At 41.9% G+C, this 24381-nt stretch overlaps 1 long non-coding RNA gene across 1 annotated transcript; it reads right to left on the bottom strand.

Annotated features, from left to right (window-relative positions):
- Window positions 1–642: 642 nt before the first annotated feature.
- Window positions 643–24089, bottom strand: LOC308593166. The gene is made up of 4 exons (XR_014010804.1): window positions 23971–24089; window positions 10504–10684; window positions 3591–3675; window positions 643–850 (listed from the first exon to the last, which is right to left on the bottom strand). It is a non-coding gene; the product is annotated as an uncharacterized lncRNA (long non-coding RNA).
- Window positions 24090–24381: the final 292 nt, after the last annotated feature.

Genomic DNA, 24381 nt, shown 5'->3' with positions numbered 1-24381 from the left:
AGATTGCTGGCTGAAAGAATAAAAGAAAGCTAAAGTTAACAAAGCCATTCTGAGCACAAGCTCACATATGCCCATTACGGAGTCATGAGGTCAAGAGAGCAAAGGAGTCCTAACACAAGGGCGAAGAAAGAAAGACTGGCTGGAGAAGAAGGAGGAAGGAAGGAACACAATCTACATGATAACAGGCAGTTATTAAAGAAGGAACCAACAGGAGGAAGAAAAGGTTGCTTTTTTTGTCTGTTGCTCACCACTGATTCAAGAAACTGACTACAAGTCACTACAAGGATGAACAGCTATCTTTAAATCATGGGTGCCCAAACGTTTTCCGAAGAGGGCCAGATTTGATGAAGTGAACGTGCATGAGGGCCGGCCAAAGTTGCTGAGCTTTTTTAGGATTTTACCCAGGGTGTACTGCCACGGGGGCCAGATTAAATCAACCAGCAGATCGGATTAGGCCCCCGAAATGAACTTTGGACATGCCTGCTTTAAATGGATAAAAGTATTTTAAATTATTATTTACTAGATAAAAGAAATTATTTGCTATTTCTTGAGCAATCTCTCTCTGTCTGTCTTTTTTAACCCCCCTGTAACTTTCTAAATAACAAATGTATTTCTCTTTGTTTACAAGCACTGAAAAATCCCTCAAAATTTGAACTTTCAATACAGAGTCATAGCAGTAGCATGGGCCCTTCTCTTTCACATAACTTTCCCAAGAATTTGGGAACTTTTCAAAGGAATCAAGCACATTCTTCAACATTTTGCTAGAGGCTGTATAGAATATCAGTGCAGGCATCTGAGATGAAGGATGCACATTCATGGCTTAGACTCCTCTGTTCTTCTTCCTGTACTCCTACTGAAAAAAACACAACAGAACTGAGGCACCAACCTCCTCTTTATTTTCCATATAATTAATCTCACTGCGAGGTACACTAGCTTTGTGCACTAAAAAATAATAATACTGAGTGCAGATAATCTCTCTGCGTATAGTGTTGCAAATGTTGCTCTGGAACAGAGCAGCAGAGGAAGAAATCAGCTTTTGCACATAGCATCCATAGAAATGTGTTCTTGAGTATAATTTATACTTGATTGGACAGAACATTTATTTAAAAACTTGTAATCGATAAAGTCAGATCTGTATCTCTTGTTTGGAGAAACTTCTTAAAGTCTACTTGGAAAATGTTGGCTCTTTAAAAAAGGAACTAGAGACATGAAAATCTTCTAATCTTTGCATTCACAAGGCTGGCTGACTTAGCCGTGTGTGTGTGTGTATGTGTGTGTGAAGGAACCTTCCATCAAACAATATTCTGTCAAAAGTTCTTGTTTGGTAACATAGCTGCTAGGCAAGGAAATAAAAACCCTCATCAGTGTTCAGACTGCAATGCTTATTTCAGGGTGGGTTCCAAGCCATAAAATTACAAACAACACATCAGTAATCAAATCAACACTCCTCTTAAAAGCTAAAAATTGGGTTACATAAGCACATTAAATACAATTGCAGTTTACATCCCACAAACAATTAAGTGAATGTTGTTGTTGTTTAGTCGTTTAGTCGTGTCCGACTCTTCGTGACCCCATGGATCAGAGCACACCAGGCACTTCTGTCTTCCACTGCCTCCCGCAGTTTGGTCAAACTTATGCTGGTAGCTTCGAGAACACTGTCCAACCATCTTGCCCTCTGTCGTCCCCTTCTCCTTGTGCCCTCCATCTTTCCCAACATCAGGATCTTTTCCAGGGAGTTTTCTCTTCTCATGAGGTGGCCAAAGTATTGGAGTCTCAGCTTCACGATTTGTCCTTCCAGTGAGCACTCAGGGCTGATTTCCTTAAGAATTGATAGGTTTGATCTTCTTGCAGTCCATGGGACTCTCAAGAGTCTCCTCCAGCACCATAATTCAAAAGCATCAATTCTTTGGCGATCAGCCTTCTTTATGGTCCAGTTCTCACTTCCATACATCACTACTGGGAAAACCATAGCTTTTACTATACGAACCTTTGTTGGCAAGGTGATGTCTCTACTTTTTAAGATGCTGTCTAGGTTTGTCATTGCTTTTCTTCCAAGAAGCAGGCGTCTTTTAATTTTGTGGCTGCTGTCACCATCTGCAGTGATCATGGAGCCCAATAAAGTAAGATCTCTCACTGCCTCCATTTCTTCCCCTTCTATTTGCCATGAGGTGATGGGACCAGTGGCCATGATCTTCGTTTTTTTGATGTTGAGCTTCAGACCATATTAAGTGAATTAAGATTAAGTGAATAGCCAGGTTTTAAATTGTCAGAAGAATGAGACCAGTGATGGAGCCAATGAGCAGAGGGCATTCCACAGTCAGGATGAGATAGCACAGAAGGCCTCCCCCCATGTCTCCACATAATATACAGCTCCTACAGATGGAACATAGAAGAAGCAGCCCTCCAAATGATTTGAATAGGCAGGCCAGAGACTACTGTAAAGTGTGAAGTGCCTACTGAAGTATTGGGGGCCCAAGCCATTGTAGCTTTAAACATAATCACAAGCGCCTAGAAATTGGACCAGAAATGTTTAACAGCCCATGGCCAGCTCTTCAGATAGAGGATGCATTCAATTAGGTGCTTGTCCTCTGTAAAGTAGGGCACTGGACCACCCATAAAGGACAGCTTGTGTTTTGTAAGGGATAGTGTGTCAGACTTGGCATGGGGGACCTGCATTCAATTTCCCACTTGGCTATGACCTCGGTCCAGTCATTATATATCAGTCTAGCGAAGATAAAAATGGGAGCAGCCCCATATACTGCCCTGATCTCCTAGGAGGAAAAGCAAGATAAATACGTCATAAATAAGCACATTATTACTGAGAACATCTCAAGCGCTAGCCATGTCAGTCTGCTGCAGCAAAAACAACAAAAGAGGTTGTTTTGGCACCTTAAAACTGATTTATTGTAGCCTAAGCTTTTGTGGTCCAGAGGCCACTTCATCATATTTTCTGACAGTCCCCTGGGCCAGGATCCAAAAGCTCTAGCACTGAGTATGTTAAAAAAAAAAAGATACCCATTGCCAACTGAGTTCCTCTTAAAGGGTGATAATAACTTATGCTTCACTCATTAGCCCTTACATTGTAACATTTTTCAATTTCTACAATGCTCGGATAGCAATCTACTGATGAAAGGCATTATGTTCTTTAACAATCTCTCAAACCACTCTGTCCTCCATTTGCAAAAGATTTTCAGTAAAACATTATTTGCCTAAATAATATAAAAAAAGGAATGAAGTAGAATTACACTGTCATTTGAAGTTTCATTACAATGCTATTTTCTTGAGCAGCATTGATTGACCCAATGACGGCTTTGTCTAATTTCTGCAGAGTTGTTATTAGAGCAATTTATTAAAATTGCATGCATTGATTGGAGCCACAAATGATTTCTTGCTAATTATGCAGATGATGTACGAAGCTCATTTCAAATTCCTTTTTGAACTTCAGTGAACAAAAAATGTCAAAACTAACATATGGTTGTACTGTCAAAGGCAGAAGTAGGCTACATGCTAGTGACATGCCTTTGGCCTGCCAAAAGGAAATTTAAACACACACACACACACACACACACACACACACACACACACCCCACCTTCCACTTCATGGGTTCCTTGAATCGTTTTATCATAATGTCTTGGGTATGTTTATGCAAGTTGGTTGCCTTCATAAATTCTGTCCTGTTGGAATGGAGATTTGCCTTAGGAAAACAGAGAGAATCAGGGAAAGAATCAGAAAACTTCAGGTTTTACCAACCGTAATTTCATATTATTATGTGTAAAGAAAGTAGATTCAAATATTTTTGAAGAGCAAAGAATGAGAGTGGAACCATATGTTATGACATAGAGATGTCTCCTCCGAACAGCAACCCCTAATAGCTTAAATTTATTGATTAAAACAACTTGATCTACTAAAAAGGTACAGATTAACGAAAGACAGAATTTAATTTTTAAAAATGTCATAGCTAAGATACAGTTATAAATACTGCAGATGAGAAACACTATCTTAAAACAGGAGCACTAAAACTATTTTTTCAGTACTGCTACAGAACTGATCTTTGTCTCCAGTAGATGTGAGATGGTTAAAGTTTACATCATTCAGTTGCTGGACAACTGTTGGTTCAACTCATTAGTTCTGGGACCTGTAATCATATAAATTTTGTATGAAATGAAAGATGTGTCTAGTGTCTTGGTTGGTGATGCCATGAAAGACACCAATGACTTAATACTTAGCCAATCTCTGTATATTTTTCTTACCTCTAGTTTGTTGGGACGGTAACTGAGGGCAGGGAATAATAGGTCACAGAGGGAAATCCAGCATAGTATTTCCCCTCATCATCACAAATATCTCACTCAGACTGGCAAAATGGTTCATGTGTAGAAGGCGGATGGAGGCACATGCTTGTTTGCTCATTCACAGATGTGTGGAGCATTATATGGATGCTGATTCTAATTCTCTACACTGAATAACACAAAGTCTTAGGTGGCAACCTTATATACGCTTACCTGGGAATATGTCTCATTGAACTCCACCAGCTTGGATTAAAATTCCAGTTCAGCCACACACTCAAACATTATAGGCAAGCCAAACATGTCAAATTTCATAAGAAGATCTCAGTCATGGTTGGAAATCACATTATATTTATTTATTTGTACCCTGAACCTTCAACCTGGTAGTGTTCTCAGGACAGCTTGTACTAAAATATGAATATAGAAACTACAATATAACAGAAACTAAATATCCGTAACTTAAAACAAAGACAAAATACAGCAGTTCAAATTCAAGATGTGTAACTAGAATAACACTCCTTCCAAGTAAGAAGAATGGGAAAAGTAAGAAGGTATTCACCTGGCACCAAAATGAGATCAGAATAGGTATCAGTTGGCCTTCCTGTGAAAAGGCTATTATGCTCATGTTTTGCTTATGTCCATAGACATCTGGTTATCCAATTTGAAAACAGAATGCTGGCCTAGATGGGGTTTTTGCAGACCCATTTTTGTTATGAGAGATTCCAAAGGCAGAGTGCCACCATCAAGAAAGCTCTCTTTCTTCAACCACCATTGCATGCTCTTTCATGGCACCATCAGCCAAAGCAGCAGACACATCTTTCAATTCATACTTCCCACTCACAGCTCTAATGTGCTGAACCAACCACTGCACCAGAGGCACTCATACAAGAGCTTCAGATGATGACCTCAGTGAATGAACATACATATGGGAGAAGCTGTTCCAACAGACATCTGGGTCCCAAGCCATGCAGAGTTTTTAAACACAAACACCAACACTTTGAACTGAGCTCAGAAATGGACCAAGAGCTCAACCTCCACTATGGAAGCCCAGATTTGTATGCCGGCTGGTTCTAGGGCAGGAATGTCAGAAGGTTTTCCATTCTACCCTGCATATGTGGCATGCATTTGTTTGTATGCCATTGCAGTTCAACTTCCACCAAAAGGTACATTATTCATCTAGTTGTCCTGTATGGCAAAAATTATGTGACGCACAAAATTAATTATGTAAATTATGTTGTCATTACTTTATTCCACCTCATTCATTTCAATGCAAAGGAAACACCATGCAAATAGGGGGAAAAAAACCCCACAATCAATTGTTTGCAGACTGAAAACAACAGCAAATACCAATATATTAGTTGGATAGATTTCCGTTCCAGACAAAGGACAAATAAGTGAACATCGACCATTTCTGCTCCCATTTCCAGTGGAATTCGCTACTCTTCCTACTCTAGGGCCTAGAATTTGTTCTAATGACTGTTGTAGTTCATCTCTGATGCAATAAAAGGAGAATGTGCCCCTGGAATCCAGGCAGAGAGAATTCCTTTTGCTCATCACATAAAGTTATGAAACTGGTTCCATGTTCCAGAGTTGAATTCTGTCACTGAAAACAGGCTTTGAGGTAAAAGCCCAGTAAATCTTTACTCTAAAGAACTCTTGTCCACAGTTCCTCACATGTAAGTGAAGCAGGAATAATAAGAATGAGAATAAGAATATCAATAAGAGTATCGATAACAATAATCCCCCACCTCTGAGGATTTTACCAGACATAAGACAGAAAGACATAAAAGAAACACATGATGGAAATGATCAAGATTTTTACAATGAAAGTTGGCACTCCCAGAATAGCGTATATTCTCCTTGGTGTCTGAGGTACCAGAGTGAAGCTCTAAATTACCAAGTCCAATGAATTCCTAAAATAAGAAGATGCAATTCAGAAAAACACACACACACAAGGAGATGATGTACCTAAAGTGGCAGGAGCTCTTGCAGAGTCACACATTCCTGGCTCTCATTAAGCTTCTTCCTATGCCCTTTTGTAAATCTGGCAGAACTACAGAAAGGTGCGAAGGGGTTAATCGCTTGGTTTTGCTTAAAAATTCCAAACCACGATGAAAACATTTTAGCACCTAAGAGCAGAGATTGTGGGTGAAGAAGGAAGAAGGAAAAAAAGCCGAAGATACATGATTTATCACTCCCCTCACAAATAAAATTTATTCATTGCATCCACCAGCCATCACACAGATGGTCAGAAAATTGGCTTTGTGTAGAGATGTGGATTCAGGCATGAATATTAATATGAGACAGATGTAAACGCATATTAATATGCACTTGCTTTGCATGGACTGACATTACAATATTTTCATTAAAGAAACCGCATTTGAAATGGAAAGTGAGGGTCACCTTTTTATAAAACATAAAATGGTATGGCACAATGTATTTACCATCTCCTGAAATGGCAACAGAAAACAAACAAAAGAAAAAGTAGCTGCCACAATTTAGTGAAGGCTGCACAAAAACGGATAGAACAGAAAGCTCTTGATTTGTACTTAAATTCTATTTCATGCTTTTATAATAATTACTGCTCAAGGAATGTGTTCTGTATAGAATCTATGCAGAGTCTGTTTCTTAAGCAGTAAGGAACACAACAGAGCTCATACACAGGAATGTCACTTGAATACACATCACCTATGCCTGAACTTGTACAACCCTCTAAGATGGTAGAGGGTCATCAGATTTCACACTTTGTGTATATTTGTGTGTGCGCACACACACATGCACAGAAATTAAAAATCGAGGAGGAGCAAGATTCAGGAATGTCCAAGGCCCATTCTTGAATGCTTTCATGGTTGAATTAGAAAACAAAACATTACATTTGAAAAGTATTATTGTGGCTCTTATCCCTTACATATCATTACAGCAGTGTGAGCGGCATAGCAGTGGTGTGACTTTGTTATACTAAGGAGGGCAATCCCAGCGCCCTTTTTCAGCCGGAATTCACCAGGACTCAGTTCCAGCACCTCTCAGGTGGGCGCCGTTGCCATTATAAGAGAACAAGGGAGGTGATTGTGCTAAGTTCTGGCACCCTTTTTCCCTAGAAAAATAGCACTGGGCCATCCGAAGCCAAAATCTGCCAGGGTGAGTAAGTTAGGATGTGGCAAGTCTCTAGCTCTGGCTCAAGTCCCTAACTCAGTGTGATGTAGTGGTTAAGAGTGGTGGACTCATAATCTGGTGAACCGGGTTCTCGTCCCTGCTCCTCCACATGCAGCTGCTGGGTGACCTTGGGCTAGTCACACTTCTCTGAAGTCTCTCAGCCTCACTCACCTCACAGAGTGTTTGTTGTGGGGGAGGAAGGGAAAGGAGATTGCTTGCCGCTTTGAGACTCCTTTGGGTAGTGATAAAGCGGGATATCAAATCCAAACTCCTCTTCTTCTTCCGGCTCAGCTGAAGATACACTGGCACAACTTGTGCATCTTGGCTCAGCTTGGGACTCAGTCAGTGAGCAGAAGTTTCAGCAGAAGTCCCACAACAGAGGTGTTTCAGGGATGGTAACTGAATGCTCCATGACTTATCCATCAGCACTCACTAGCAGAGTGCTATTGAATCACTAATACAGGGGACGATTTCTTCACTCCTTAAAGTTCTGTTGAGTGGTGGACCAAAGCACTTGTTTACATTAAATTGCATTTGCCATTTTCTGCCCATTCGCTTAGTTTAGAGAGGTCCTTTCGGAGCTCTTTGCAATCCTATTTGTGTTCTAACAACCCTGAACAATTTAGTGTCATCAGCAAATTTCCTCTGTTCTCCCTTGTGTCATCTTCTAGAGTGAGGGCTTGATGTCATGTGTTAATTGTGCCACTTGCAATCCTGGTGTTGGTTTTTCTTATTTACTACAGGCATGAAGGGTTTTTTTTTGGGGGGGGGGTTGCAGTATGCAGAGAGAGAAGATTTAATCCTTTCCTTCCTCACCGCAATCATGATGGACTATTACAATTCAGTTTAGGCAGGGAAAGCATCTGTTAGCAGGGAGAGTGTAATATACCTGAAGTTTAGCAGTGACCTGGATACAGACTCAAAGGCTGAATGGTGCCTATGGAGGAAGATCATGGCCCAAGCACCACCACTGAAAAAAGACCCCTGATCTCAAGATGCCAGAAGTCTCTGGAGATGACAGAGACTCCTGAGCTGAAGATTCCATAGCATGGGTTAGAAACTGTAGCTCCCAAGCCCAGCAAGGAACCGACATAGTTGCCTCCAAAGGACTCACACGCCACAGAGCAGAGCCTCAGTGCAGGCAGCATAGCTAGAGAGACAATGGAGCGCTGTGCTGTAAACCAGAGGCCTGCCCCTTTAAGGCCTTCCACTTTTCAAGGAGTGGATGGGGTCTGAAAGAGGTCCTGGATGTGCCGCAATAAAAGGCACAGAGAGTTGTTCACTAGAAGCTCTTCTTTGTGCTGACGTTCCACCTTGCCCCATGGGACCCAAACGGAATGGAGTGGTTGGGTATTTTTGTGGAAATCGCAGTGGAGAAACGAAGGGTCAAAATGTCCCTTCTCAAGTGCTGCCATTCTGATAAACATCCTCCCTGCAAATGTTGTGGACATTTGTCCAAGTCATAAGGACATAAGAAGAGTTAGAGTTTGGATTTGGATTTGATATCCAGCTTTATCACTACCCGAAGGAGTCTCAAAGCGGTTAACATTCTCCTTTCCCTTCCTCCCCCACAACAAACACTCTGTGAGGTGAGTGAGGCTGAGAGACTTCAAAGAAGTGTGACCAGCCCAAGGTCACCCAGCAGCTGCATGTGGAAGAGCGGGGAATCGAACCCGGTTCACCAGATTACGAGTCCACCGCTCTTAACCACTACACCACACTGGCTCCAGTTAGGATGGATCAGACCAACAAAGCCCATTGAGTCTAGCATTCTGTTCTCACAGCGCCCAACCAGATGCTTACGGGAACCCCACAAGGAAGGCATAGGTTAATAGTGTTCTCCTAATTGTGATTCCCAGCATTCCCCAGTATTCAGAGACATGGTGTCAAAAACTCCCTGCCTACAGAAAGGAAAAGAAAGCATATCATCAGGGTCTATTGATATGTAAATGCTAAACGAGCCTCTTGCAATCATGTTTCTGTGGCAGACAATCCCACTCTCAGTCCCCAGGATCTTCAGTTAAAAGGCTCAGGTAAGCAGGTGATGTGACAGACTGCCTAAGACTGTAGAGAGCCTCTGCCAAAATGGACAATATTAGCTGGGCTAGATCAACCCCGTCTGTGGTTTCCCCACATGCCTTAAATGCATGTTCTGGTTGAAGCCAGACTGTGTTCCACCGGGAGGGAAGGAGTTAAATGAGAAAAATTAGGATAGTAAAAAGGGGAGCAGTGATACCTAGAGTTTCTTTCTTGATTTAAATCCTGCCTTTCTCGACAAAACCAAGGCAACTCACAACAACATATTTAAAAATGCAGTTAATACAATATTTCTTAAAAAATACACATGGGCAGTGCCCTTCATCAGCCATATCCATTAAAACAAGCGTCAACAGTTTTAATTATATTACAGAATCCCATTGTGGTACTGTTATGTATTCAGTGGTCTGTGTTTGCCTGATCTTGAGTCTGGACTAAGGAGTCTGAGCCCGTGTTCTGATTTGATACATGATATCCAATCACAAAACATTTCAGGATTTGGACCCCTGCCATTGGCCCTTAAACTCTGAGTCAGGATTCGCAGCTTGTGAGTTTAGACAGCCAATCACGTTGGGAGTGGGAGTGGCCCAGGCCTTCAGAAATGTATACAAGCAGTTATTTTGCCCCTGCTGTCCAGTTCCGTTAGTTCAATAAAGGTTCTTGCTGTTATCACTGTGTCTTGCCTCGTGGGAACCTACCTACACTTTCTGAATGTATAATACATTCCTTAATCACTCACTGAGGCAAAGGCCATGGCTTTGATAGTGAACATGTGCATTCTTACATGCAAAGACGAGCCATTCCCTTTCATGAGAGGGGAGCTTCCAGTGTCCACAGCAGAAACAATGCATATGAAGAGAATTCCCTTCTCATACGGGACCATGTGAATGATTCATTTGTTAATTTATTAGCCATCTTATATATGTGTCTCAAGGTGATTGGCAAACACATCCCAACAACCAGCTGAACCAGTTAAAAACAGAACCTTCTGAAGATAGGATTAAAAACAATGCAAAATGGATTCTTTACTACCCAGCTGGGAAAGCTTGTTGAAACGAAAATGTCTTCAATAGTTTCTAGATGGGTGCCTGGCAGCTAGTGAGCAACACCCCTCTGAGGAAAAGGGTGCAGAATTTGGGACTTCTTAGTGTGTCCATTTGGTGTCATGGTGATGGTGGTGGCACTCGCCCTTCCTCTGACAGGAAATGCTCTGTGGGGGGATGACAAAAAATGGGGTGCCCAGAAGGGTCAGTTGGCGGGAGAGTGAGAAATGTCCCCATCTGAGGACTGTTGGAGGGTATGCTTTAGTAGAAGGACAAATGGTCTAATTTGGTAATAAGGCAGCTTCTTGTGGCTGTCCTGCCACTTAGCTTCACATGTTCAAAAGCAAGCAGGTTGGTAGTGATAGGTTCATGACTGTGTATCTGAAATGGACAGGGCATTGAAATCCATTCTTTATTGTGTGTGATACACACCCACACACCCACACCCCTTTACCAAGACTGACTTCAGCCCTGATTTTGGCAGGTGAACATGACTTGCATCTATTTCCTTGAGAACAGCTAACTTCCCTTGACCAAGTCCCATCGAATCTAAGGGACACTGACTAGCAGTACAGCTTGACTTAAAACGGCAGATTAAATATTTTAAAAAAATACTTTTTCCCCTACTCCATTGATTATTAGAACCGATAAATATTTCAATGTTTACCACCCTCTCTGTTAGTTAGTTATTAAATAAATTAGTTGCTTTATTTTGCAAAAGTAATTCAAAGTGACTTGCAACAATGAACAAACCCATATACATTTCGTTGTTGGCATCTGTCTGTCTTGGGCCAGCCATTAAAAAAACCAAATAAAAATCTAAAAGTCTAATATATATTTAAATGGCAGGATTAAAACATCCCACTGTGATAGGAATTTTATGGTCTTAGATATGTGGTAATATTCATAACCGCACATACATAGTTCAACACAGGAAGACCAACCTGGAACCATTTTGATTCCTAAACTGACCAAATGTTTTCTCTGCAAGGTCAAACTGGAAAAGCCTCCCCATTGTCTCTTTCCTCACAAATCCTGTCTCAAGGATATGTCTGTTTGAATAAGGTGTGAGCCTGACTGGCCCAGGAAATAAGTATTTTACCACTACAAAAGAATGGCCAGGCTCCCAAGGCAATCCAATCAAGTAACCTGCCAGACAGGAGATAAACAAGGACAAGAGAAAAACAACATTTAAATTTCTGTGATGTAGGTGGGATGTATCTGAGGGGTGGTCTTAGGTTACACCCCTTTTGTGATGTATGCATAATGTTTCTGGGGGTGGTCTTGATCTAGAGAATGGGAATTTCAAAAGTCTTTATAAGCTTTTGCATGGAATTTTGGGGCGTCCTCCTCCTTTCCTGCGTGTGAGGGGAGCACCCTGTTGCAACAGATCAATAAAGATCAAGCTTACTAACTGCTTTGCTTCTCAATATTCTCTGGTTGGCCTCTGTTATTCTCTCCTACCAATAGGGAACCTATGTAAGGACTCTATATGGGCTCTTGGATACCCCATAAGGGAAAAGGGCATATTTTTATTTACAACACCACCCACCCAAGAGATCACAGATAATAAAAAGTCCACGGCCAGACGGAAAAGAAATGTGCCTAAATATGTATATATTTCTGGATCTTTCGGTTTCATCAAAAGAGTTTATAATGAATTTTTTTTTTTTTAGAGAGAGAGATTTACTCATATACACACATCAGTGAAGAATTTATGATCTGGGTATTCTATTTTGTATAACTTCCCCTTTGATCAAATAAAGAAAAGCTGTTTGCCATTAATTCCTCACAGTAAAATGCTTACCTGCACACAAGAGCAGCTTCTGCAATATTTATGGCTATGGAAAATATGTCAGCTTCAGTCATGTAAGAATTCAGGGGAATAGGATGTTGACACAAATTCCAGTGCCTACCAGCTAATAAAAAACAACAACTGCTCTAAAATTGCTTCCTGAATAACTCCAGGCTTACCCAAAGCGCTCCCAATACACTAACAATATTTAAATATGGAACAAGGCTCTTTTGCAAATCATCATTGGCGGGGAAAGAGTGAGGAACAGAATTGCTCCACATAGTCACGGGCAGTAAGCATCTGTCTGTCTTAATTATACTTTCCATTTGACGTTCACCATTCAGCCAGGATTCACACCCTTGTAGTCTCTCCATGAGTGAGTAGATGCAAAAGAAAAGGACTACACGGAAATAATACATCTCAAAACAGCACGAATTACAAACAGCATCCTAAGAAATACTTGCTCTAACCCAACCTAGTGTTCAGAACTCCCTGGGGAATATCTGCTCGAAACTGTATCTGAATTTGAGTCAGAGAGTTGAATTCAATCTTGCATTGAAATGCTGATTATTATTACTGTCATTTTGTTCAGCCATTCAGTGTGCGCCCTTAAGGCACCAAACCACATAGCAATGTTGCTATTTCTTTCTCATATATATGTGTGTGTGTGTGTGTGTGTGTGTGTGTGTGTGTGTGTGTATATATATATATATATATATATATATATATATATATATATACAGGAGGAAAATATATTTTCAGATGAGTTCACAGATTTGTTGATGAGGTAAAATGGCGATCATGTGGCGTTTTGTTTTTCATTCAGACTGCAGAGCTGAGGTGGTTACAGTATCAGTTTTATGCGGATGAACTGACAGGAAACTAGCGCAGAAGAACTTATATAACTGCCTTATAGTGAGCTTTCAATGTATCGGTCGCATCCACAGCATGCACTGAAAGCACATGGCTTCCTCCAAAGCACCATGGGAATTGTAGTTTCTGCAGGGTGCTGGGAATTGTAGCTCTGGGAGGGGTAAACTACAATCTTAAACTCAGTTCACATTTCTGCGGCAAATTTGTGAATCTTAGTTAAAACAATTCATCAGCATTTTAGGGCAAATATCCCCTAATAAACGTTTTGTATGTATACAGTTTTGACTAACATACACATTTTTGGAAGCAGTCTCCCCACTTTGACATGTTTTTATATGTTATTTTCACTATTATTTGCATTTATGTGCAGACTTTACACTACCATAGGCATTTTTGTACAAACTACTTGGTTGGAGAACTGCATTGCAAAGTTCTGAGATTTGTGAATTTCGAAGGATGGCTGTGTTTTGCTTCAAATATAGTTTCAGAAAGTGTGAATTAGGTGAGATCAGATTTTTTCTCTCCATCCCTAATGACAAAATGTTATAAATGTGCTTTTAGTTTGTAATGTGGTTGGGGCTGAAGAGAGAAAGGGACAGATAAAATTATTTTAAAAATAAATAAAATAAATTAAAACACTCCAACTATAAAATACCCCCCCATGCAGTATGTTTTATCCAGTATGTTTTACATGCTGAACCTAGGCAGCTAGAATTATGACTGCATTCAATAAAGTTCAATGGAGGTGCATCCCAGGAAATTATGTATCGGATTCCGATCATGTTGTTTCTAATACATTGGGCATTTATGTATGTACTGCTGCTCTGTGGATTGTGTCTACATATAATAATAGATCGACACAACCGCTTGCATTTTTTGGACTGTCCTTGCAGGTGTGGCTATGAGAATTGCCACAATGAACTCCTTCCCTTCAAAACTTAATTTACCATTACAACTCTAGTCTGTACCCTTGTTTTGTGATCACTTCCTTGTGGGATCCTGGTTGTTTAGTGAAGTTTGGTCATTGTAGAAGATAAAATATAGTTGTTATCATCTTCTGCAATGCTAACGAAAGAGCAAAATTAGTCCTAGCAGAAGGAAAATACAAACCGGCCACAATAAAATGGGCATGAGCAGAACAAAATCAAGCCTGAGGTTGCCTAAGATCTAGAGATACTGGGTTTAGAAATGAAATTAAAAAACAAGTTACTGCAAAATGTGGGGTATATAAAGAGTTTGTATTATGGTGAACGGCAGGTGAATCTTAAACATATCTTTGGCTGTTGGAGAATTTCAGGGAAGGGGGACACTGGTGATAGGTGAAAGGAGCTTTCCCATGGCATTTAACACACAATATTCTGGATTCCCTCGTTTTTCCATGCTCTTTGCACAGACTCATTTTCAAGATTAATACATGCTCTTGATGGCAAGGGCCTGTGCTCTTCCATAATTAAGTTACCCTCATAAAACAGCTACGATTGGTAACTTGAAGGAACCCAAGTGAATGAACCACTTCTCTGAATCTGCATGACAATATTGAAAATTAAACCCAGTTAATAGAAAAAAATGCTAAATCAATTGCCATAAAATTTAATGGGTTTATAGCAGCCTTAACTCAGTAGGACTGAATTATCATGTTAATTTAATTTCCATTTCTAAATGAACCAGAAGGCACAATAAAGGTCAATTAACCAACTACCTTCTCTGTCTTTTTTTTCTTTTACTGCCAGTTTTAAATCACAGGAAGCCCCAAAGCTCTTCTAAGAAACTCATTAGTTTTCTCTTGGAGAGTCAACAAAAACTAGCTCTGAACCATGTGCTGAGAATCATTCCAGCCATTGCATCACAATGCTGCAGCTATGTAGGATTTAGTGCATATCTGCACATCTGCACAATGCTTCCTTCGGGGCTCTGATACGCTGTCTCCTCAAAGTCCACATGCATCACTTGGCTACACTTTGCTGATGGGAGCAATTGCAAGAACTAGACCAGGCTGCCCAGCCTTCAGTACTGGCTTTCCACTTTTAATGTATCTGTGAGGAGGGTAGGTTGGTGTATTAAACCTGGGGAGAAGGGAAATACCTTTTCTTAGGGGCACTATTTCTGGTTGTACCTGCAGCATCCAACATAAGGACATTAGAAGCGACCTGCTGAATCAGACCAAAGGCCCATCTCATCCTGTTTTCCACAGTGGTATACCAGATGCCTATGGCAAGCCCACAAGCAGGACATGAGTCCCCCAGTGTTAGGGCTGCTATATGTCTGGTTTCCCCTGGACATATCTGTGATTTGCCCATTGGAAATAGCATCCGGACAGATTTTTTTTTTTGGGGGGGGGAGCACAACAACTTTGCATGAAAAAGCTCAAATTTTGCGTCCGGATTTTCACTTTTTGAAATATGGCAAACCCTACCCAGTATTGTCTTCAGTAACTAATTCAGCGGTAAAGGTAAAGGATCCCTGGACGGTTAAGTCCAGTCAAAGGCTGGGGTTGTGGCCTTCATCTTGCTTTTAGGCCAAGGGAGCCGGCGTTTGTCCAGTATACCTGAAGGAGCGTCTCCACCACCATTGTTCTGCCCGGACACTGAGGTCCAGTGCCGAGGGCCTTCTGGTGGTTCCCTCGCTGCGAGAAGCCAAGTTACAGGGAACCAGGCAGAGGGCCTTCTTGGTAGTGGCGTCTGCCTTGTGGAACACCCTCCCATCAGATGTCAAAGAGAAAAACAACTACCAGACTTTTAGAAGACATCTGAAGGCAGCCCTGTTTAGGGAAACTTTTAATGTTTAATAGGTTATTGTATTTTAGTGTTTTGTTGGAAGCCACCCAGAGTGGCTGGGGAAACCCAGTCAGATGGGCGGTTTATAAATGTGGCCAGCATGACTAAACTGCTTCTGGCATGACGGGACACCATGACGGAAACCAGAGCCCACAGAAACACTGTTTACCTTCCCGCCACAGCGATACCTATTTATTTACTTGCACTGGTGGGCTTTCGAACTGCTAGGTTGGCAGGAGCTGGGACAGAGCAACAGGAGCTCAGTGGTTTAGACCACAGCGCCACCCGCGTCCAGCCCTAATCCAGTAGTATGGCAGTTACAGTGTTGTACTAGGACTGGGACTTTCCACTTGGCCATGAATCTTTCTGGGTGACCTTGGGCTGGTAACCAACTCTAAACCTCTCAGAGTTTTTGTGAGGATAACGTGGTGGGGATGGGAGACCACACACACCAGCTTGAGTTAACTGGAGCAAAGGTGGAATATAAATCTAACAAATAAACAAACCAAGAAATGAGCACTGCCTCTGAACATGGCTGGGATGCTGCAGTGTGGACATTCTATTAAGTAATGCCTGGGTATGTTTATCACTGAGTTATTCTTGTTGTTTCCTATAGTGGCCAACCAGGTATCGGTACTTCTGGTAACTCCCCCCCCCCCAGAGCACCAGGCAATAGTTCTGCTCCATTTTTGCTCCCCAGAAGAAAGTATTCACTGGCATTCTGTGCTAGGAGGAAGCCAGCATATGAGTATTTGCCACCTCACATCTTCCTTAATCAGGTGGGAAAGTCTTATAGGGCCCCAGTATTCATTGGCAAGGGACACAGGTGGCGCTGTGGTTTAAACCACTGTGTCACTTGGACTTGCCAATCAAACGGTTGGCGGTTCAAGGCCCCGCAACAGGGTGAGCTCTCATCGTTCGGTCCCAGCTCCTGCCCACCTAGCAGTTCGAAAGCACACAGTGCAAGTAGATAATTGGTACCACTCCAGCGGGAAGGTAAACGGCGTTTTTGTGCCCTACTCTGGCTTTGCCAGAAGTGGCTTAGTCATGCTGGCCACATGACCCAGAAAAACTGTCTGCGGAAGTGGACAAACGCCAGCTCCCTCGGCCTGTAAAGCGAGATAAGCGTCGCACCCCCAGAGTCGTTCGTGACCGGACTTCATTGTCAGTGGTCCCTTTACCTTTATTCATTGGCATGTTTTAGCAGCATGGAATCTTGCCATGGCAAAGGCATGGTTTTTATACTTTTGTGGCAAATGTGAATAATTCCTTAATGCTTACAAGCTGTGCCTTTTCTCTCATTTTCCTACTCATATTGAAATACTGCCCCTCAATGAGGCCAAACTTAGATTCAAAAAATGTTCAGGGGAATGCGTACCCCTGTGTCCCTCCATAAAAAAGCACTGCTTACAAGAAAGCAATAAGAGTTAGGCTGCAATCCTATACAGTTACCTAGGAATGAGTACCATTAAGTAGGCGAATACAGAACTGTAGTGCAAGTTTATATGTATCCTCAACCCAAGCACTGCATCAAAATGTTCCCAGTTCTTAAACCAAGAACTGCAAATCACAATGTACAACTCTCCCCAATTTGTACAATTGATTCCGGATACTATTTGGTGTTATAGAATGAAGGGTGACATTTCAGCGTATCTTTCTAGAACATTCAAAACACATCTGATGCTCACCTGCCTTTGCTTGTTTACTTCTTGGAAGAAGCTCCAGGTTTTATTATGTTTTTGAGACAAGTGCAATGTAATGTATGTGTGGCTGTGTGTTCATTTTCATTTACGTCTGTCAGGAAAACTGGAGAAAGATGTTTCTCATTACCCAGCAGGGAACATCTGCCCATTTTTCAGACTACAGCTTTCTTCAAGCACAGTATTTAATATTATATTTATGCATCCAAAAACACACACCAAAAAAAGGTTTACAAGGAGGGAACTAAAATGTTACAACTGTTGCCGAAAACTGTAAACAAAAATGTGTACCTAATGAAGGAATATGCCAAAGTGATGCTTCTTGGCTTGCAGTCAGGACATGTGCCAGGTAAACAGATTATTCCCTCTTTGGCAACACTGCTGAGATATTGCACCAGAGGCAGGAGCAGTTACTTCACCGTATGGGCTGGGAACTGAAGATCCCAGGGCCAAATCTGGGTTTCTGACAGTGGTGCAGTTAGACCCTGGGCAGAATGGTTTTACCTACTCCCTTTTAAGTGACATTATGTTTTACTTCACTAGTATTCCAAGGCAGAGTAATGTGCATTACTCCAACTATAAGGGGCTTAGACAAATTCATAGAGGACAAGGCTGTGAATGGCTACCAGCTACCATGCACTACCTCCAGCATCAGAGGTGATAAACCTTGGAATACCAATTGCCAAGGAGCACAAGTAGGCAGAGTGCTGTTACTCTCATGTCCGACTGACAAGCTTCCTGTGAGTTGGACACTATGAGATCTGAATTCTGGGCTAGATGGAATTTTGGCTCCCTGAGGACAGCACGTTGCAATCCACATGTTTGCCAACTCAAAGGCAAGAGAGGTATGCAAACCAAAAGGAAAAGCTAATAGACATGTCAAGGGTCTTTGGGGAATGGGGTGTGGTCTGTCTTTTTCTGTGTGAGAATGATTGTGCCATGATTCACAAAGGATGGCCTTCACTGCAATAGCTATTGTTTCTTTTCCATTCCCAAGTATCTGAATACCCAACAAACAAAACCCAATCTTCCTTCCTTCCTTCCTTCCTTCCTTCCTTCCTTCCTTCCTTCCTTCCTTCCTTCCTTCCTTCCTAATGTATTAACCACATTTCTATAGAAGCCCTGTAACACTAGTGATTTCGTTGGTTCACAAAGCAATAAATGCATAAATAAATAAATGATCTGGATGAATAGAATTGTCTTCACCTGTCATAAAAAGACCACAAAGATGGTGCCAGGTGAACATCTCTGGGAAGGTTATTCCATAACTGGGGTGCCACTACTGAAAAGGCACTCGCTCCAGTGCCTACACACCTCATATGGTGGGACCAGTAAAGAGGATTTCATAGTTTGGGTACATACATATGGGAGAAACCTTTATGGGTAGGCTGATGGGAAGCGGAATCCAGTAACATCCAGTTGTTCATAGTTTCCCCATCCCTGCTTTAAAAATTAAAACCAACACTTGGGTGTGGGAGCTATAAGTATGCAGTTGACAAATCGCAGACATAATGATGAAAGCAGTAAGTAGGGAAAACGCAGGTCTGTTTCACATATTTGAGAAAGGTGAATCCACTCAAAGTTTGTTTTTGGGAGATTCTGGCATGATGAGGATTACATGTCACAATGATTGCTTTCTGTTCACAGCACTCCTGTGCCATTTTTGGGCCTCATTTCCATTCCTGCCTGGAATCCATCTGAACAGGGGCAATAGCACTTACTTTCTGTACAACACAGGGTATGCCACTGGAACTAAACAGCTGTGAAATTAGTGGTAGCTGTGGTAGGAGCCTCCTTAGTAAATCTTCCCAAAGTAGCATGGACTTCAGACTCACACATATGTTGGAATGCTTACAACATAAACTCACTGAACTATAAAACATACTTGAGGGTGATTCTACCGTGTAAATAATGAGTCTTGTATATGTTCTTTGTTCAAGAGGAATATATCGTTTTCACATTCTTACTTCCCTGAGTGGCAAGGCAGACATTTACAGACTACAGATCCATCTGGAGGAAAGATCACTGGAGATTTAAACTACCATAATAATTGTTCATTTACAGAAGAACAACTTAACATTCATTACACGAGTGTAGATATAAGCACACAGCAGAACGTGCCAGTTCCAGGGCTGCATCAGCACCCGAAAATCCCCAAAGATGATTATCTGAGGACACCTCTACGCAGGTACTTCAAAGTGTACATCAGTGTGAAGACGCCTGAATACCAGTACCCAATTTGATAAGAGCTGAGGCTATAACAAAACTCTGCTCCCTGTACTCTCATTTTGTTAATATGCCTCTTTAGACTGTTTTCAGCCCCAGCAATTCAAACGAAATGCTGATGGCAGTCAACACTGACCGAGTATCCGTGTTATCACCATGCTTTTTAAAAGCCAGTGTCAGAAGGCATTGAGGGATAAGAAACCTCTGTGCTGGTGAAAAACAGATGGGTTGTAATGTCATAATATACTTTTGTTCAGGGAGGCAAAGCAGTTCACCCATCCCCTACATAGACATCTAGAAGAGGAACACAAATAGATGCCTTTTTTTTTGGACCTAATGGCCCCTTTTTTAAATTTCTCAGCTGGGGGTTGCCTGCTTACATTTTTATAGTCACTTGTCCTTTTCAACTCAGAGCAGCACAGCTTTTGTTGGAAAAACAAAAGAAAGTGAGCAGTAGCTTTTGGTTGAAAAGATTATTAATAATTGCCCGGGTGAAGTGACTCTCACAGTCTGCATGCACTGCCTCTTGTAGCTTTTGTCAAGAAGCTTTATGAATCACTCCAATTTAGGATTGGGGTACAATCAGATTTATACAGTTGTTTCTTCTTTGTGTCCCGTATAAGCCTCAAGAGTCTGATTCAGCTGGTTTATGTGCTTTGGAAGGCTGTGTGTTGACAAGAGCACAGAGAACTGCTTGGTTCTATGTAAGCTTTCAGAGTCAGAATTCTTTACTGAGTATCAAGAAGCATGATAGACACAGAGGTGAAAGGTTTATGGCACTGGAGCGCCATACCTGCTCTGCTGCCCACATGAAGCTCTTGCACAACTGGGTTTCCAACAATCACATTATGCAACTGTTTTTAAAATGGTAAACACCAGAAGCTGAGGGCCAGATTAGGATTAGGAGGGCAGCATGTTGTACCCCACCTGTTATTTACCATCTAAATTCAAAACAAACATGGATAAAACTAAAAGTTTAGCAATGATGTAATTTGTGTCTTTTTTACACAGTGCATCCCGTTACATACTTACACTTACCCCACTGAGTGAACATTAAATAAAGAGATGAGAAAAACTTCATCTGTTGCACTCTACTTGCAATGCAGCTGTTAAAGACATAGGAGCCCTTGCTGTGCAACTGTTAAAGACAAAGTTTGCCACCTACCAGTCATTAATATATATATACAATATACAACATAGAATAATGCTAATTGGATAAGCCCTACATTGATAGAATGTTGTAACACTAATTGGATAACCTCCAACTTGGCCATTGGAGCTCTTCGAGAGAAGGGTGAGATATGTGCTAAATAAACAATTCACTAGAAAGTATTTAAAGGTAGATTGTACAGATAATTATAATTTGCCCAACTCATTCTAATTCTGTTCCTTGAATCTTCTAAACTCCAGATTTAGAATTGTCACTCCAGAGTCGAGGCTCCATGACTGTAGAGGCAACATGGCTGTGTTTTGTTCACTTATTTCCAAGACTGCCTTCTGACTGTGGCCTCATAAGCAACCCCTCTCTAAATTCTACCATCTTGCCATATGCAGCCAGTGCAAAATACTCTATCACAACCAGCTTTGATGTAGTGCTTGAATATCCTGTTCATGAATATTTGGCTACCCAGAAGGGAGGCCAAACTTCTCAGATCTATTTGTGATTAAGAATTATTTGGTCAGCCATATCCCGTAGCTGCTGAAAGTCTCTGTAGGCGCTTCAGAGCATTATACTCAGCACTTAATGCCAGTCTCATGGCATCATGATGAAAGCAGGAGTAATAAAAATGTGCTTATTCCTGTCAAAATTAATCTGTTAATTGGAAAGTTTGTGGTGAGCTGTTCTGTAGTTTGTATCTGTGGAGGAAACAGGCTCTCTGTTTGGAGGGAAATGGAGCTGTTTTCCTTAAGCAGCGAGTTGCCTATTGTGTAGGTAATTACAAGGCCTACGCTTACCTGGCAATGAGGTAGTATATATCTAAATACCTGAAGTGAAGGAGAAAAAACAGAAATGAAAGCCGGGGCCCCATCTGCCAAGCAGTAATGACTGTGCTATTTGAAGACAGAAAGGTTTGTCTGAAGCAGCTGGTTTCTCTCCAAGTGACCTTTTAGCATTTCTGCTTTTGCCGTCTGACAGATGTGTCAACTCAATAATTTCAAAAGCCCCTGAGTAAATAACCAATTGTGAGCAAGGATGACCCAAAGCGATGACAAAATGGGTGTGCGCAGCACATTACGGAGCATAATACCTACTGAAAGAACCGGGAACATTATCGAAAGGAGAAAAAACATTTTACTCTTATTTTTGAGTAAATGGGTTTTTCTGCCTGCAGATCAGTTCTCTTCGGGGAGGGGGAAGGGCGGAAAGAAAAGGAGAATTGCGGAGTGAATGGAATGGCATTGTGATGCGTTTGCCCTTGGAAGACTTCTATTAGCTGGTTGCGGGACTCAGGTGGTGTGTCAGAGCACAAAATGGAGTCCTGCTCCCTCACTCAGCTCACAGCTGGGGGAGATCTACCGAGGCCTACACTAATTGGCTTGGTGAATGACTGGGGAGCCTCGGAGAGGTGATTGCAATCAAGCCAGGTCTGATAGAGTTTATAGTCTTCCAGGGAGTTTTCTCCTACTGAGTTTTCACCACAGATCTGAAACCTAACAAAGGCAAAAGCTGCTGCCTGGAGGATTATTTTAAAATCCTGGGCACTTGGAGAATGTAACGACCAAACCTGCTATGTATTAAATAACTGTCATTCATATCAAAACATTTTCTTTCAGAGAACCCTCCAGTAAAAGTAACATCCACTCGATTTAGTCCCATTTAGCTTTAACTATGCACTTTTAACCGGTTTTGCACAAGTGTGTGAAAGGTGCTCCACACCCAGGTATCAATTGTCATACGAGTTTGGTGGCCCTTACTGACACAGAGAGGCATCATTTCCTCAGTCATTGAAAGAGACAGCCAGGGCTCGCCCATTTGTCCCGTGCCTAGAAAGCATGGGTCTGGGTGGTTTCCAACTTGCCTCGTGCTTTCTAGGCATGGATTTAAGTGGTTTTGCATTTGCCCCACAGCTTTCCCCTGGAAAACCCACTCTTTACCATGGAAAACCTGATTGCCGTTTGGTCCAGATCCGCAGTAAGCCAAAGGTTTTCCTGGGGAAAAGCAGTGGGGCAAACACTGCTGTGGACGAGCCCTCAGAGCTGAACAAACAAACCGGCTCTCATTCCACCCCCCCCCCATTTAAACTGATAAAAGGGTGGTAGATTTTAAGAACCTTTAAAAAAAATTTCGAGAGCAATGGGAAGTCTGGACCAGAAGCTGTAATATAGATTATTTCACCTAGGGCTGACATTTTTTTTTCATCGCCCCTGCTCCTGTACCTTGAAGAGAAGTCTGGCACTCAGCAGTTTATCATGTGTTTTCCAAGGAACAGGTCTGTTAAAAAAAACAAAACAGCATTGCTACCTTCACAGGAACGCGGGTGGCGCTGTGGTCTAAACCACAGAGCCTAGGACTTGCTGATCAGAAGGTCGGCAGTTCGAATCCCCGCAATGGGGTGAGCTCCCGTTCTCGGTCCCTGCTCCTGCCAACCTAACAGTTTGAAAGCACATCAAAGCAAGTAGATAAATGGGTAGCACTCCGGCGGGAAAGTAAATGGTGTTTCCATGTGCTGCTCTGGTTTGCCAGAAGCGGCTCAGTCATGCTGGCCACATGACTTAGAAGCTGTATGCCGGCTCCCTCGGCCAATAAAGCGAGATGAGCGCCACAACCCCAGAGTCGGCCACGACTGGGCCTAATGATCAGGGGTCTCTTTACCTTTTACCTTCACTTATTCTGTGCCAGTGTATTGTTTTGCCCTTCGGATCTTATCTTAACACAGTGGAACAGAACCACATGTGTGGAAAAAGTGGTAGAGTAGAGATGACGTTCATTGCTGTGTCACACCATGCCCACTGGTGTGAATGGAATTTAGCATGGCGTGCCGGTATATTGGTAAAAAAGTCACTGTTCCATAATGCAACAGGTGCTGTCGTGCAAAAGGAAGATTAGAAAATGGGACATAAGCACTAGCATTCTAATTACTTACACAATATTTTGCGGGCTGGATGCACTCATAGAAGCCATTCATGGTTTTAAAAGCTCCTGCTTTTAAACAAAGGTAAGAAACACACTTTCCAACTGCTCTACCTGCTGATTCCCACCCAGTCTCTGACGTTGCATTGGCTAAGATTCTCTTAGCTTCTTTCTCTCAGAACGGAACTGCAGCAAAAGCAACAATGGGATTGGGCCAGGAATCCCAATCAGAGTTAAATGGCAGGGATATTTTGAAGTGCCTGTAGTGGATTGGTTATGGGTGCTGCTGTTGACCAAACCACTTTTTGCAAATTGCTGCAGATAGCTGTGTCCTGATTGGCTAGGTGCTACCAATCTCAAGGAAAGAAATCTATTGGCAGTTGTCCCCACCCCACCCCACCAAGGCTATTTTTCAGTGGGAATT

Source organism: Podarcis bocagei (assembly GCF_964188305.1).
Source record: "Podarcis bocagei genome assembly, chromosome: 8".
Taxonomy (NCBI): Eukaryota; Metazoa; Chordata; class Lepidosauria; order Squamata; family Lacertidae; genus Podarcis; species Podarcis bocagei.
Note: the sequence above shows the minus strand (reverse complement) of the source record. Positions and strands in the feature narration are given on the sequence as shown.